Source organism: Lactuca sativa, chromosome 5, assembly GCF_002870075.4.
Source record: "Lactuca sativa cultivar Salinas chromosome 5, Lsat_Salinas_v11, whole genome shotgun sequence".
In the NCBI taxonomy this organism is placed as follows: Eukaryota; Viridiplantae; Streptophyta; class Magnoliopsida; order Asterales; family Asteraceae; genus Lactuca; species Lactuca sativa.
In genome coordinates this window covers 219,685,615-219,703,293 of record NC_056627.2, presented here as the reverse complement: position 1 = coordinate 219,703,293, position 17,679 = coordinate 219,685,615, and positions in this window count along the sequence as shown.

Genomic DNA, 17,679 nt, shown 5'->3' with positions numbered 1-17,679 from the left:
TCGTGCGTCATGCGTGACCGGGTCCTCGACTGCCTCGGCTTCGGATGGGACGGGGCATAGCCTCGCATAGGGGCGACGTGGACGAACCGGAGCCTAGTCCTTGAGTACGCTGGGCGTACGAGGGTACGCCGGGCGTAACTCGGATGGACCCGGTGACTCACCCTTCGGATAATACCGATTTTAAATTAAATTTATATATTAATTATTTAGCAAACTTCAAAAATTCATATCTCCTTCATACGAACTCCGTTTTCGACGTTCTTTATATCCACGCGTAGGTGAGACTATGCTCTACAACTTTCGTTTAGATTCCGTCGGCAAATTTCGAAATTATTTTTATTATTTATTTTTAAAAGGTCGGGGTAAGAAAAGTTCGTTAATAATTCATAACTTCTTAATCTGACGTCAGTTTTTGCCAGACTTTTTACCGCTGAAATACCATTGTCGAGACCTTCGATTCTCGTTTAGGTCATTCCGGCCAAAAGTCGCTCGATCTCCGATTCGAGTTTTTAGCTGTCTATTGCTAAGCCGGACTTGGAAAAATCATAACTTCAATATACAAAGTCGGATTTGGGTGTTCTGTTTTACGTACGATCACGGTTTAAAGACATCAAACATAGTAGGTAATTAAATAGAAAATTTTTGGACATTTTATTTTTGAAGTTAATTTCATTAACTCAAAAGTGGTTACAATACTTGACTTTTTAGGTCATTACAAAGAGTTGAAATATCGGGTTGTCACAACAAGCGTAGGGGTAACAATCAAGTTTGACAAAGGCAAATGAGCACAAATTAACAAGCAGGTAGAAATGGTTTTTGAAGCTAAAACCTATGCCTTATCTAGTTTGGTCTCTTTTGATAATATCATTGTACTTTTCATGATTGGATAATGGTATTTCATAAGCCAAGTATGTAACTTTTGAGAAATCAACGTGCCTGGAACAAATGTTGTCGCATATGCCTTAAGTCTTGTGTCTACTAGCAGTTGGTGACCTAATGAGACGTCACTTCAGAAGTCTTTAACCCGACAGGTCATAATCTTATCTGTTAAGACTAAATGAGCCATCCATCTCTTATGGTGAATCTAATAGCAAAGTCTATTTTTCAACTAAGAGATATTGCCTGGTCACAAATGAAAACTCTTATAAGGCAAGGATGTTATCCCTTCTCATAGCCAATATTTTTCTCATGTCCTTTACCTTCTAGAATGAAGTATAACATGGTATCATTACGAATTGACGGTGAATCTTTGATTCTAGACTGCAACTAACTCTATGATGCAAGGATTAAACCAATTCTTACGAATTTAGACATCCTACTTCTTTTCCACAAGTCTTCTTTATAAGAACTTGATGATTCACTGTGAGATACTACAAACTGATAAAAGTTTGAAATTTTGTGCTGATGGTTAGTCTATGTATCGTAGGCTATCACACGCACCAACCCATTCTTGTCCTTATCATTCTTCTTAAAAGTTTTATGATTCCGTGTCAAATACCAGACATTGATGAGAACTTGAAAACTTTGTGCCAATGGGTATATCATTACCATGATATATTACACGCACCTATCCACTCTCGCCCTTTTTCTTCTAATATAAGAAGTTCATGATTCAACGTTTAAAACCATATGCTGATGAGACTTTGCAATTCTATGTAAATGATCTACTATTTCAACAACACAATAGTGTGATACACCTATCTTATCCTCTAACTTTGTTTGATTTTTTCTTTTTATTTTAGGTTACTTGATGTCTTCAAATAATAAAAAAAAATAAGTAGTACCTATTAATGTTGTCAAAAAGAGGGAGATATATGTAGTTATGCTATTACTATGCTATTACTTGATCATTCTACTTTCAATAGCAAACACTCTTGAAAGAAGAAGATTATACATATAAGGGGGGGAAATCTAAGGGGGAGCAGAAATCAATATATTACTTCAGTTGTATTTATCTATTAGTTCATTCTTTATTAGTTTAGTTTTGAAATAATCAAATAGGGGTAGATTGTTGGGTCACTCAGTTGTATAGGTTTGATGATGCAAAATATATAATGTATAGTTATGTTTAGCGAGTTAATCTGAAGATATGTTGATGGAAGTTCATATCTCAAAGATTGAAGAACATCCCCTGATGACTGAAAGACCCTGAAGACTCTATCAGCACGAAAGGCATGAGGAAACCATCTACGAAAGACTGATTAGTGAGTCCAGGCGTTGATGGTTATACAATGATGACACACTGATTAGATGATACGCTTATGATACTCACTGATGGTCATTCACTATCTCCAACTTACCCTGACGCTGATGACTGAAGTTGAAGCTGATATCCAGACACTGACACCGCTTGACCCTGACGTTGATGACTAAAGCTAAAGCTGATCTCCAGATGCTAACACTAAGGACCTGATAAGTGAGACTCCTTGAAGTTGATGCTCTGATCAACTTCTGATGTGTTGGTGCTGATATCTGAATCTAGAGAATATCTAATTTGATACATTCCTTATGTACTAGATCAGTTTATACTTAGATTAGATACAATCCCTTGATTGAAGAGATTCTCCATAATAGTTTAGTATATAATCTTGTATAGGATAAAATCCTAATTAGTTCTTTGTGATGGCTTTGTATCAATAGTCTTTGTGACAACCCGTTTTCTTGGTGAAAGCAAACCCTTTCTTGGTGAAAGAAAAGTTTTGATATTTCTGTGTTCTTCATTGTTCTTTCTTGTTTATATTTTATTTATGAATCTACAAAGGATTTGGGACTTTCAAGCCTGCTTCAATGTAACACCCGATTCCTGGTACGCATTTAATTCAAAGTATTCTTGTGTTTTCTCTGGGACTCAACGAGTTGGAGGCCCAACTCGTCGAGTAGAGTCGAGATCTACGGTCAGTTTAAGTGACCTACTCGATGAGTCGGGAGACTAACTCGACGAGTAGGTGTTGTTTAAGTGAAACCCTAAATTTGAGGGTTTACACCCTATTTAAACAACTTATTCCAGCCTCCATCGTCCCTTATGCTCCCAGAACACATCATATTGAAACCCTAACCGTTTTTGTGAGATCTAAGGCCATTTTGGTGCATTTGGTGGTTTGTGAAGGTTGAGAAGAAGAAGGAGGCGAGAGAGTTCGAGTTGGGGCTTGTAGATCCAGAGATCTTATTCCATTTTTAGCTTAATCAAGGTAAATACCCCTATTTTGGTCTTCCATTTGCTTAATCACCTTTAGGGCTTAGATTTTGGGTGCATTTAGGGCTTTCCAAGCCATTGTTGGATTTGTGAAGTGATTCATGGGATTCTACTTTCAGATCTGAGTCATTGGAGGGGTCTCATGGCATAAAGGTGCCAACTTTATAGCCATGAGAGCCCCATGCACATTATAGAACACTTTTTATGGATTTTTGAGCCAAAAACCCCATGCATGTGCATCAAGTTTTGAACTTTACGTATAAAAGGGACATTAGGAGGCCAGATCTAGGGTTTTGATGTGTTAAGACCCATTTAAATCGATTGTATAGTAAGGGTCAAGGATGGACTCGACGAGTTGTTCTTGGAACTGGCGAGTCGGTGTGTATTGGCCATCAAATCCTTTCTATGGATGGATCAGTGGAAGGAAGGAAAGTTCCTTAGTTGTTTAGGTACAAAAAGGCACCTGGACATCATGGGACTCGACGAGTGGATTGAGCAGACTCGATGAGTCCAAGGCAATCTCCCAACCCTTGAAGATAAACTCGACGAGTTGTTCATACAACTCAGCGAGTCATAGGCTAGACGTGTTCTTATGAGGGAGATGAACTCGATGAGTTCAAGGATGAACTCGGCGAGTCGGATGAAGATGGTCCCGATGATATGATTGAAGGAGAACCCGTTGAGTTCTTGCTAGATTCGACGAGTTGAGTCGGGGTTTGTATCTGTGACAACCCGAAGTTTATTCCGTCATTTTAACCCCTCCTTCCGTTGATAAGCCTCGCTGTATCAATTGTCCGTTAACCTTTTGGAAGAGGTTAATTAAATTGGGACTTTTATAATGATTTGGTAAGGGTTGAAATATATTAGAAACACCCACAAAATGTCCTTAAAAATGTTTAGTTTCAACATACCAAGTCAAAATTCGACCGTTTAATCGGGTGCGACCAAAAAAAGCCCCGTTTAACGGCAGTATCGGGTAGATTTACACTGAGCCCCAACTCAAACCCCTATATAAGGGGGAGTGGACTCCATTCACACTCTTTCCACTCTCTCTCTACACTCTCTCTCTACAACTTGTTTTCGAGCCAAAAACGCCCGTTTCGAGCCCCAAACTAGTAAGTAATCCATCCTAACTTGTTGTGTGGCTTAGTTAACATACAAATTCATGTTTAAGACATCAAATAGGGGCAAGATTATGTGTTTATGGCCCAAGAACACTCTTGGACCGTGAACACCCTTAAGTGGGGTTTTTAAGCCCCCAAACCCCTCTAAACTACCCCTAGGGCTTAGATATGACTTGTGGACTTACACCTTCAAGCTTAGAACACTAAAAACTTGCATTTTGGAGAGTAAACATGAGTTTACGGCCCAAGAACACTCTAGGACCGTAAACCCCTCTTCATAGGCTGTGAACACCTTTTAAGGTGTTAGAAATGCCCTCAAACACCTCCTATGGCCTTGGAAAATGTCTAGAAGCAACCCCCATTGAAGTAAAGGCATTAAACATCAATTTAACCAAGGAAATAGGAGTTTACGGCCGTAAACCCCCCTAGAATTGGTCCATGGGCCGTAAACTCCCAAAAGGTGGCCAAATGATGCCTTAACACCCCCATTTGACTTGGAAAAATGCATAGAACTTTATTTCCTACCATTTAAGACCCTAATACACCAAAGGAATGTGCATCTAGGAGATTACGACCGTAAACTCCTTGTTTATGGCCGTAAACTCCTAAAATGGTCCATTTAAGACTTTAAACCCCTTCATATGCATTATATTTGGACCTAGCCTAATTCTATGAGTGAGATAAGACCATTTAGCATCCTAGAACACCTCCACCATGAGTTTACGGCCGTAAACTCATGGGGACATGGTCTTAGGGCCGTGAACTCTATAAAGAGTTTACTCTTGAAGAGTAAACTCCCTATCTAGGCCATACATACCCATAGATGTTACCCGGGACACCCCTAGCACTTAATCAAAGTGTTTTCCGCACTTTAGGATGCATATACATGTTTAATTAGTATTATATTTACTAATTATATGTAAACATTGTTGGATAAGGTGTCTAAGTCCATAACTTATTTGGTACATACTTGACCCGACCCGGCATGGTCCATTTGGGTTGCACTTCACCCGAACTATTTATGGATAATTTTATGAGAGTTATACACATATGTTTATTAATATATTGTAAGTTATAATATATTAATATGAAGTTATTTAATTAGTCTTAGTTTTAAATTAATTATGAATTAATTTAGAGATTAAAAGGAAGACTAATTAAATTGTGGGCTATTGTTTTATATGGTGTGGGCTAACACTCATTTGTTAATGGGCTAGGCTTATATGGAAGTCCATGGATGATCCATGGAGCTTTTAACCCATGGATCCTTGGAAAAGGAAAGGTCATGGGTTATTAGGGTTTCACCCTAACCATGCACACTATATAAGCATGCTTATGTTGCATGAAATAGCCACTAGTGTGGTTTTGTGTGTGTGGCCGATTTTCTATGTGTGTATACACTCTCTCAAATTTTTCCAAGTGTTTATGGTGATTTGTGATTCCATTTGAGGCATTCACATTATTGGTGCTAGGCTCTCAAACTCCAAGCAATCAACCACCATCAAAAGGTATGTATTTCTACTAGTAGTTTTATGATTCATAATCCTTATGCTATGCTAGTTAGGAAGAAACCTTGGAAATTATTATTTGCATGTATTTTAGAAGAAAACATAGATCCAAGGTTTATTAGGGTTGCATGCACACTTAGGAAGTGTTAGATTGCTCAAAACCCAACAGTGGTATCAGAGCCTAGGCTTGTTTTCTTGAATACTTGATGTAGATTGCTGAAAATTGAAGTTTATGTGCTGTCTACACAGCAGACTCGCCGAGTCCATGAAGGGAATCGACGAGTCCAAGACAAAATTCATCCAACTCGGCGAGTTGGTTCATCCACTCGACGAGTTGGACCCCCAGACAGCATATCTTCGAGTTTTGGTGCTGGAATTGGTCTAGAATCATTACCTTAAACTGTTTTGGACTCATAAAACCTGTTTTTGATGTGGTAATGATGATGATGGTGGACCAATTTCAAAGTTATAATCAAAATTTCAAGTTTATATGTGTTCATATGATTCTTGAAATTGTTGATGTGGATGTTCATGTTCATATGAGTTTTGTTAGATCATAGGAATTATTTGCAAATTGTTTGTTAGTTAATTCTCGATCTTAATGTGTTTTAATGGAATTCATAATTTGTCCTCAAGTTATGGAATTCCAAAAGTTTTTTCTTTTAAATGTTTTTTTAAGAAGTCATAAGTTACACTTTAGAAGAGTTTTTCTAATAAATGCTTTTATGGACTTCATAACTTGTCCTCAAGTTATGGATTTCCAAGAGACTCTTCATTAAAAGTATTAAACACTTAATTAAAACTCATAAGTTATGAATATCCAAAAGTTTATGAATTGTTCAAAACTTGCCCTCAAGTTTTGGAATTTGTAAAGTCTCACACAAACTTTAATTCCATACCCTAGAAGTTTTAAAAGTTAAAATTCTACCCTTATACTATTATAAGATTAATGGTTAATTATTATATATATGTATAAGAACAAGTCGTTTTACCGTTAGTAGGCCTCATTCACGAAGCCGGTCTATAAGGTGGGTATAAGGTTGTTGTCTATAAAATGGCGACTTAATGGGTGTCCACTCTCACCCACTGCTTGCTTGATCGGTGGAGGGTCGTTAGCCGAACGGGTAGGACAATGACTTTAAATTCTCATTAAAAGTATGATGGATATTATAAAGTAACTAAATGTTTTATTTAATTCCCAATCTTAGTTACTTTAGGAAAAATGTGAATTTGGTGCTAGCCCATGGAATTCACACTTTGTACCTTACCAAGTCGTTGGTGGAGCGTGTGTGGTTAACCGGCACACTAACTTGGACTAGTAAGGATCACGAAGGGTGACTTAATGTTTGTCATAGCTCAATGGAGCGTGTGTGGTTAACCGGCACATTGATTGAGTGATAATATTAAGGGTACCAAGTGAATTGGTATGGTTATTCACACCTTGTTTTGTGATCCTCGGCATCCCAGTCACAAAATTTGAGAGGGCACACTCGAGATTGAAACATGCCATTGAAAAGTTCAATGAATCTCAAAAGATCTAGGAATTTCAAATCCAATTAAAACCTAATAAATTATTTCGTTTTTCATGGTGGAAATTGGTGAATCGTCATTCGCCTACCTTTAAATATTTTATAGCTTGGATTATGGCATCCCTCTTCCAAATTATAAAATATTGTGTTGGGTCCTAGCCTTAATATTTCATATTGGGTGTTATATTAAGGACTTTGAATCAACTAACTTGATTTTCTCCCATTATAGATGTCTGGTTCAGACAACTATGATCTTCCCAAATCTCTTGAAGATGGTGTCCCTCAACATCATGCTTCACTTCCTCCACCTCCTCCAATTATTCTCCCTCACCCATAAGTTCTTGAAAAGTTTAAAGTCACTCAATCCCTATTGGCAAGCATAGTCTATGTGTGCTCACATCTTGGAGATAAAGTCACATATTGACAAGCCGGGAGAGTTGGGTGTCAAAGTCTCGTGAAAGTTGGATATTCAATCACTTTCTTAGTAACATAGTGAGTCTCTTTGGGACTACTATGAGACAGACTATGACATGACGCTCCATGATGTTATCTATTTGCTTGGTGTTGTGGAATCAACAATGATTTGGAACACCAGTAAAGCAAATTTGATTAAAAGAACAACTTCCCAAGTCTACATAGACATTGACAATGGTAGCATTGGATATCTAGAAAAGCATTTCTCTTCCCAATGGAAAGGGATCGGCCATAGTCAACTTGGTTGACCAAATGGTAAAGAGAAAGGCTAAGTCTGAGATAGTCTCATGTGCCATTACCAAAGGGTCTATATGTTTTATTGCCAAAGGAAGGGGCATTGGTTGCGAAGCTGCCCTATTCACCTGAAAGGTCATAAGGTTGATCAAGTCAAGAAGTTTGACTCTACTTCGGGTAAAGTCCACTGTCTAACTCTATTAAGTTCCTATTTGGAGATTCTTATTACATAATGTGAATGGGTCACATGCTGATGTTTTTAAGAATCAAAGAAAAGATAGGAAGCTTAAAGTAAGTATATGTTGATTCTGATTGCAAAGGTGGGTTTCAATCGCATGGTTCGACAATCAGAATTTTGAGCTATTGCTTAAGAGTTATTATATATTGCTTATGAATAGATAACAACAAGGTTTTCATGTGGATTGTAAGGATAAGTTTTTCTGCAAAGTTTTAAAATAAAAGAAAAAAAGGGTTTTAATTTTATTTATTTTAAAAATATCCTTACAATGGCATCTGTGGAAAATTGTTGCTTATATGTTTCCAGTAATAGCAATATTGGAAAGTGGATTTGATTCTTTCATTTGTGGTAGTGTCTGAATTTACCAAATGAAGAAAGTTTTTCATCACCCAAGTTTCAATTGGACAGAAACTTGGAATCATACAAGTTGTATTGTATGATGAATGAGAATTTTCATCTTTGAAAATTAAGACTAATTCTTTGATCACATGTATATGTGAGTCAATTGAAGGACTAAGGAATTAGGTACACTGGGTGTGCGCTGGTCAAGGTGTTGGATAAGGTGTCTAAGTCCATAACTTATTTGGTATATACTTGACCCGACCCGGCATGGTCCATTTGGGTTGCACTTCACCTGAACAATTTATGGATAATTTTATGAGAGTTATACACATATGTTTATTAATATATTATAAGTTCTAATATATTAATATGAAGTTATGTTATTTAATTAGTCTTAGTCTTAAATTAATTATGAATTAATTTAGAGATTAAAAGGAAGACTAATTAGATTATGGGCTATTGGTTTTATATGGTGTGGGCTAACACTCATTTGTTAATGGGCTAGGCTTGGATGGAAGTCCATGGATGATCCATGGAGCTTTTAACCCATGGGTCCTTGGACAAGGAAAGGTCATGGGTTATTAGGGTTTCACCCTAACCATGTACACTATATAAGCATGCTTATGTTGCATGAAATAGCCACTAGTGTGTGTGCTTGTGTGTGGACGAAAATATAAGTGTGTGAACACTCTCTCAAAGTTTTCCAAGTGTTTGTGTTGATTTGTGATTCCATTTGAGGCATTCACATTATTGGTGCTTGGCTCTCAAACTCCAAAGAATCAATCTCATCAAAAGGTATGTAATCTCATCTAACTCTTTTATGTTTAAATGTTCCCCATGCCATGTTAGATAGGTTATGAACCTTGGAAAATTATTATTTTGCATGTATTTAGACAAACATAGATCCAAGGTTTATTAGGGTTGCATGCACACTTGCTCTAAACCCAACAGTGGTATTAGAGCCTAGGCTTGCTTGTTTGATACTTGATGCAAACTAGTGAAAAAAGTTGAAATTGTTGCTGTCTGGCTGATGGGCTCGCCGAGTCCATGGGGGGACTCGATGAGTTCAAGGCAAAATGCATCCTACTCGGCGAGTAGGTTCGTGCACTCGGCGAGTAGAATGATCAGAATGCAGAATTTTGACTTTTGCTGCTGGAAATGGACTAGAAACATTACCCTAAACTGTTTTGGTGTTATAAAACTTGTTTTAGTTGGTGTAATGGTTGTTATAATCCATTTGCAATAGCATATATCAAAATTCCATGATTTTTGTGTTCATATAATTCTTGAAATTTTGATGATCATGTTCATGTTCTTATGAATTTAGAAGATGATAGGAATTATTTGTTGAATTGTTTAGAATTAATTCTTGATCATTTATGTGTTTTAATGGAGTCCATAATTTTTCCTCAAGTTATGGATATCCAAAGGTCACTTTTCTTTAACACACACATTTAAACACATAAGTTACATGAAAATGAAGAGTCTTCATTTTATGAACCTTTAATTCATAAGTTATGAAATGAAAAGTTTTAGATAGTTACAAAACTTGCCCTCAAGTTTTGGAATTTGTAAAGTTTCACACACTTTAATAAACTTTAATTCGAACTCTTAGAGTTCTAATAGTTAAAGTTCAACCCTTATACTATTTATAACATTAATGGTTAATTATTATATATATGTATAAGAATAAGTCGTTCTACCGTTAGTAAGCCTCATTCACGAAGCCGGTCTATAAGGTGGGTATAAGGTTGTTGCCTATAAAATGGGAACTTAATGGGTGTCCACTCTCACCCACCGCTTGCTTGACTGGTGGAGGGTCATTAGCCGAACGGGTAGGACAATGACTTTAAATCCTCATTAAAAGTATAATGATTATTATAAAGTAACTAAACCTTTTTAATTCCCAATCTTAGTTATTTTAGGAAAAATGTGAACATGGTGCTAGTCCATGGTATTCACACTTTGTACCTTACCAAGTCGTTGGTGGAGCGTGTGTGGTTAACCGGCACACTAACTTGGACTAGTAAGGATCACGAAGGGTGACTTAATGTTTGTCATAGATCAATGGAGCGTGTGTGGTTAACCGGCACATTGATTAGGTGATAATATTAAGGGTACCAAGTGAATTGGTATGGTTATTCACACCTTGTTTTGTGATACTCGGCATCCCAGTCACAAAACTTGAAGGGCACAATCGAGATTGAAACATGCCATTGAAAAGTTCAATGAATCTCAAAAGATCTAGGAATTTCAAATCCAATTAAAACCTAATAAATTATTTCGTTTTTCATGGTGGAAATTGGTGAATCGTCATTCGCCTACCTTCAAATATTTTATAGCTTGGATTACGGCATCCCTCTTCTAAGTATAATATATTGTGATTGGGTCCTAGCCTTAATATCACATTTGGGTGTCTTATTAAGGATTATATATATCTAATCTAAACTTGCTTTCTTCTTTCAGATGTCTTCCAACACTAATGCTTCAGGCTCTAACCCAACTGGTTCTTTCTCTCTCATGAATCTTTGTGGGAGGGTCATCTTTGATGGTTCCAACTTCATGGATTGGATTAGGAACATCAGGATGGTTACTCGTTATGAGGACAAGGAATATGTCCTCGATAAGGAGTTAAAAGAGCTTGATGAGTCTACTGCTACTCCTGAGGAGATCGCTGAATTCAGGACACATGAGAGAGATGCTACTAAGGTGGCATGTATCATGATGGCCACGATGACAGACGAGCTCCAAAAGTCATATGAAGATTTCTACCCTTTTGAGATGCACCAAGACCTGATGGAAAGGTACCATCAGAGTGCTCGTCAGGAGTGGTATGAAATAATCTCCTCCATAATAACTACCTGAATGAAGGACGATGATTCCGTCACGGCTCACATGCAAAAAATGCAAAGGTATGTGGACCGTTTGCTGAAGCTGAATGTGAACATCCCTGAGGAGTTGGCAATTGACATCATTTTGCACTCCTTACCTTCTTGTTATGATCATTTTCGTATGACATATCATATGAAAAAGGAGGAAGTTACCCTCAGCAAGCTTCAAGGACTCTTGAAGACCGCTGAAACCGGTCTTAAGGGCAAGGCGGTTGTTACCTCTACTACTCCTACTCCAACATCTACCCCTGTTTTAGCTATCGGGCAAGGCAAAGGGAAAAAGAGGAAGCACCCTTCGAAGGGTACCAAGGGAAAGTCTCTTGAAGGCTCCTCATTGAAGACCAAGAACGTTTCTGTCACTCCTTCTGCCATTCCCAAGGATGCTGAATGCTTCTATTGCCATGAAAAGGCACACTGGAAGCGAAACTGCCCTAAGTACTTGCAGGATCTAAAGGATGGGAAAGTGAAACCCACCCATGCAGGTATTTACACTATATTGTCTAATTACTCAACATATTCTAACTCTTGGGTGCTTGATACAGGATGTGGTATTCACATATGTTCTGATTTGCAGGGCCTAAGAAGAAGTGAGGATGTGGAGCACGGGAAGATAAACTTGATCATGAGGAATAGGAAGGCTTCACCTGTTTCCAAGATTGGAGTTTATACTTTGTTGCTTAATAATGGGTTAAAATTAGATTTGAATAAATGTGTGTACTCGTCTGAAATGGTGAGGAATATTATTTCTTTTCATGCTTTGTACAAACAAGGTTTTACCTTTTCGTTTGATAATGAATGTGGTGGTATTAATGCTTTCTTTAAAAATGTGTTTTATTTTAAAGCGTTACCTTGTGATGGTGTGTATGAAACTGTGTCGATTGTAGACAACTTAGGAAATAATGTGTTGTATATTGATTCTTCTACTAGCCTAGATAAAGCATCATTGTGGCATTGTCGTCTTGGACATGTAAACAAGAAACGCATAGGCCAACTCCAAAAGAGTGGAGTCTTGGAGTCATTCGACCTTAAATCGGATGATAGTTGTGAATCTTGTCTACTTGGAAAGATGACAAAATCACCCTTCACTGGAACTTGTGAAAGGGGTGAGGGTTTGTTGGACCTAATACATACTGATGTATGTGGGCCATTCAAAACCGCCACAAGGGATGCTAATCGGTATTATGTGACTTTTATTGATGATTTTAGTAGATATGGGTATGTCTACTTAATCAAACATAAGTCAGAAACCTTTGAAAGGTTTAAGGAATTCAAACAGGAAGTAGAAAATCAATTGGGCAGGAACATTAAGATGCTTCGATCCGATCGAGGTGGTGAGTATCTTAGTACCGAGTTCCTTGACTATCTTAAGGAGTGTGGGATTGTCTCACAATTGACTCCTCCCAGGACACCACGGCTGAATGGTGTAGCTGAGAGGCGTAATCGAACCTTGTTGGACATGGTTCGCTCTATGATGAGTCGAGTTTTGCTACCAATCTCTTTTTGGGGGTATGCCTTGGAGACTGCCGCCCATATCCTTAATCTAGTCCCTACAAAGAAGGCTACCAAAACACCTCATGAGATGTGGACTGGGAAGGTTCCCAATTTAGACCACATCAAGATTTGGGGTTGCGAGGCTTTCGTGAGGCGTGATAAGCTCGAACCCCGAAGTGAAAGGTGTATTTTCATCGGCTACCCACATAAATCTTTTGGTTACCTCTTCTACAGACCCAGTGAGAATGTGGTCTTTGTAGCGAGAAGAGGGGTCTTTCGTGAGAGAAAATTTATAAGCCAAGGAGACAGTGGGAGGCAAATTGATCTTGAAGAAATTCAAGAAGCAATTGGTGAAGGAACCTCAGACACTAGCAATCAACCTGAGGAGGAAACTCCTGTTGAGCAGGCTGACATGTCTGTACCTCCGAGGCGTTCCACACGGGTTAGGAACACACCTTCGTTTTATTATGGCTTTCATATTACTACGGAAGGTGATGCGTTTATCAGCGATAGTACACTGGTAAAATTGGATTAACCTAGCAGTGTTAAGAAAGCCATGGCAGGCCCGGAGTCTGCTAAATGGAAGGAGGCTATGGACAGCGAGATACAGTCCATGTATGACAATCAAGTTTGGAACTTGGTTGACAATGTACCAGGCCGTAAAACAGTCGGGTGCAAATGGATCTTCAAGAAGAAGACCGACATGGAAGGAAAGGTGCATACTTATAAGGCTCGACTGGTTGCGAAGGGTTTTACTCAGACTCAGGGTATTGATTATGACGAAACCTTCTCGCCCGTAGCAAAGATTAAGTCTATTAGGGTTATGCTAGCCATTGCAGCATTTCATGATTATGAAATATGGCAAATGGATGTCAAAACCGCTTTCCTTAATGGAAAGTTGGCTGAGGATGTGTACATGAATCAGCCAGAGGGTTTTGTCAGTGCAGAGTACCCTAACAGAGTATGCAAGCTTGAGAAATCCATTTATGGATTGAAACAAGCATCTCGTACCTGGAATCTTTGTTTCGATGAGAAAGTCAAAGAGTTTGGCTTCTCGAGAAGCGAAGATGAGTCTTGCGTGTATGTCAAAGCTAGTGGGAGTATAGTTAGCTTCTTGGTACTGTATGTGGATGACATACTACTTATAGGAAATGACATCCCAACCTTGCAGGAGGTTAAGTCCTGGCTTGGGAAGTGCTTTGCTATGAAGGACCTAGGGGAGGCTGCCTATATCCTAGGGATAAGGATATTAAGAGAAAGGAGTAAAAGACTAATTGGACTTAGTCAGAGTACCTACTTGGATAAGGTGTTGAAAAGGTTCAACATGTAGAATTCCAAGAAAGGAGATTTACCGATCCAAAGCAATGCCAAACTGAGTAAGACTCAGAGTCCGAGTACAGAGGCAGAGATAGCTGAGATGAGCCAATTACCGTATGCTTCCGCAGTTGGCTCGATTATGTATGCTATGACTTGTACCCGCCCTGATGTGGCCTTTGCTTTAAGCATGGTCAGCAGGTATCAGGGGAACCCTGGCAAGGCTCATTGGACCACGGTAAAGAACATTCTCAAGTACCTGCGGAGGACTAAGGATTGCATCCTTACCCTTGGTGGGAGTGATGACTTGAGAGTATTAGGGTATAGTGATTCTAGTTTTCAGACTGATAGGGATAACTTCCGCGCTCAGTCGGGCTGGGTCTTTACCTTTAATGGAGGGGCAATTTCTTGGAAGAGTTCCAAGCAGGAGACGGTGGCTGATTCGACTTGTGAATCAGAGTATATAGCAGCGAGTGAAGCAGCGAAAGAGGCGATATGGCTAAAGAACTTCATCGGAGACCTTGGAGTTGTACCAACTATTAAAGAACCTATGGAGATTTTCTGTGACAGCAATAGTGCGGTTGCCTTAGCCAAGGAACCAAGAGATCATGGCAGATCCTGACACATTGACAGGAAATATCACTTCATAAGACACAAGATTGAAGAAGTACTCCTCGTGGCAAAGAGGGTATCGTCAGATGAGAATCCTGCAGATCCCCTTACGAAGGGACTAACGAGGGTTAAGCATTTTCAGCATGCGAGGCGCATCGGGCTGAGGGACGATATTAGTTTTACAGATTAGATAGTTTTCCTGAAACTTGTAAAATGTAATCGACATTTGATGATGAATAAAATTTGTGATTTATTTATGAGTAAAGTGTTACTATCATTGTCAATTATTTACTATTGTTTCAGTTTTGCATGTTTTGACTTCCAGAATAATTAATTTATTCAAACCTCCACAATCGGTCATACGTCGGAAGTAGGTATGAATCAAGATTGTCATGAATTGGGTTTGTAGATGGCTAAAGGTGTTTAGACATGGCAATGGTTGCTGCAACGTTCATGAGTACTCATAAGTTATGAGTATTGGTATAAACCCACGCTCACTTGTATCACTTCATGGAATTTATCTCGAGTGATCGTGAGATGATAATATCATATAAGTCTTCAAACCTAGAGATATGAGTTGTTACCTATGAGTTGGTTGTGCATTGATTGCACGTAAACGCATCAGTAACTTGATGTTATAAAACGTGCCTTTATGTACGATTTAACAAGTAGTAGAACAAGCATATGAGTCAAAGTTTATCTGTTCCTTCTAGAAATAGAAGCGATATCTGGGCCCCTCGATGATTTTGTGTTGACCCATGTACCGGGCCCGGTCAGAACTAAACTGATGTGTTCAGTAAAGTTCTTTGTCAAACAAATCGGAAATCGAGAAACAACTGCCAGACAATAAGCAAGACATAGTTCCATGTGTTTGTCCGGCTGATATCATGAGAACAGAGGATTATATGATCACTTGTCTTAAAATGGCGCTTCATAGTTCAACAGAGTTTTTGAGAGCTACGATTGCTGGTTGGTTCCTGAAGTTATATAGGCAAATACAGTTATTAGACTTATCCAAGTGGGAGTCTATTGGATAAGGTGTCTAAGTCCATAACTTATTTGGTATATATTTGACCCGACCCGGCATGGTCCATTTGGGTTGCACTTCACCCGAGCAATTTATGGATAATTTTATGAGAGTTATACACATATGTTTATTAATATATTATAAGTTATAATATATTAATATGAAGTTATGTTATTTAATTAGTCTTAGTCTTAAATTAATTATGAATTAATTTAGAGATTAAAAGGAAGACTAATTAGATTATGGGCTATTGGTTTTATATGGTGTGGGCTAACACTCATTTGTTAATGGGCTAGGCTTGGATGGAAGTCCATGGATGATCCATGGAGCTTTTAACCCATGGGTCCTTGGAAAAGGAAAGGTCATGGGTTATTAGGGTTTCACCCTAACCATGTACACTATATAAGCATGCTTATGTTGCATGAAATAGCCACTAGTGTGTGTGCTTGTGTGTGGCCGAAAATATAAGTGTGTGAACACTCTCTCAAAGTTTTCCAAGTGTTTGTGGTGATTTGTGATTCCATTTGAGGCATTCACATTATTGGTGCTTGGCTCTCAAACTCCAAAGAATCAATCTCATCAAAAGGTATGTAATCTCATCTAACTCTTTTATGTTTAAATGTTCCCCATGCCATGTTAGATAGGTTATGAACCTTGGAAAATTATTATTTTGCATGTATTTAGACAAACATAGATCCAAGGTTTATTAGGGTTGCATGCACACTTAGGAAGTGTTAGATTGCTCTAAACCCAACAACTTGTCCACCACAAAGATTGATTTGTCATGATTTACTAAAGATTAGTAAATATGATTATACTTATAAGGTTAAGTATAATTCTGTAACATTGGAAAGGTTACAATGTATGACAAAACTAATGAGAAGAATCAAATTAGGCAGAAAGATAAAAGTTTCTCAAATCTGAAAGGATGGGAGAGTACTTTAGTATCGTATTTCATGATTATCTTAATGATTATGAAACCATATCACAAATTCATACTCTAAGGACGTCTTAGTGTATTGTTATGGCTAAGAAGAGAGGTCATGAATTGTTGGATTGGTTAAAATCAAGAAGATGAGTCATACTTCGTTCCAAAACAATTCTTAGAGTCATACTCCAAGATTGTAACTTTGAGTGACATAAAGGAAGATTTATTAACACTAGTCAAATGTAAGAGTAAAATGTTTTCTACTCTTGTACATTTGAGATTGGTAAGTTGTGATGTCTTGGATGAGACAAAGACCAACTAAGACCAATTGTGTGAAGTGTTAGTCTTGATAAGAATCCACACTGTCCCTTGAATATTTGTTTTGTCAAGGAATGGTTCTTGACTGGGAAACTTATATGTCAAGGGGACAGTGGGAGCCTTAAAGATCCTGAAAGAGTTTCAAGATTTAATCAAAAGTAAAACCTGTAATTTATCACTAGCACACAACTTAAGGTTTGCAACCTATCGTGTTGACATAATTCTTATTTCTGTACCTACTTCAAATAAGTTGAGTTTGCATGTGAGTTATCAGAGTTCAACTTGGAAGCATTGGTGGGCCTTGTACTACCAAGGTGACAAGAAACTAAGACTGAAAAAGTTTAATCCATGTAAGGCTGAATTTGTCACTAATCTTATCTTGTGATTATGGTTTTGACAAATTCACATGGATAGGAACTCATACACTATAAAATCTAAGTATCATAAGGTTTCTCT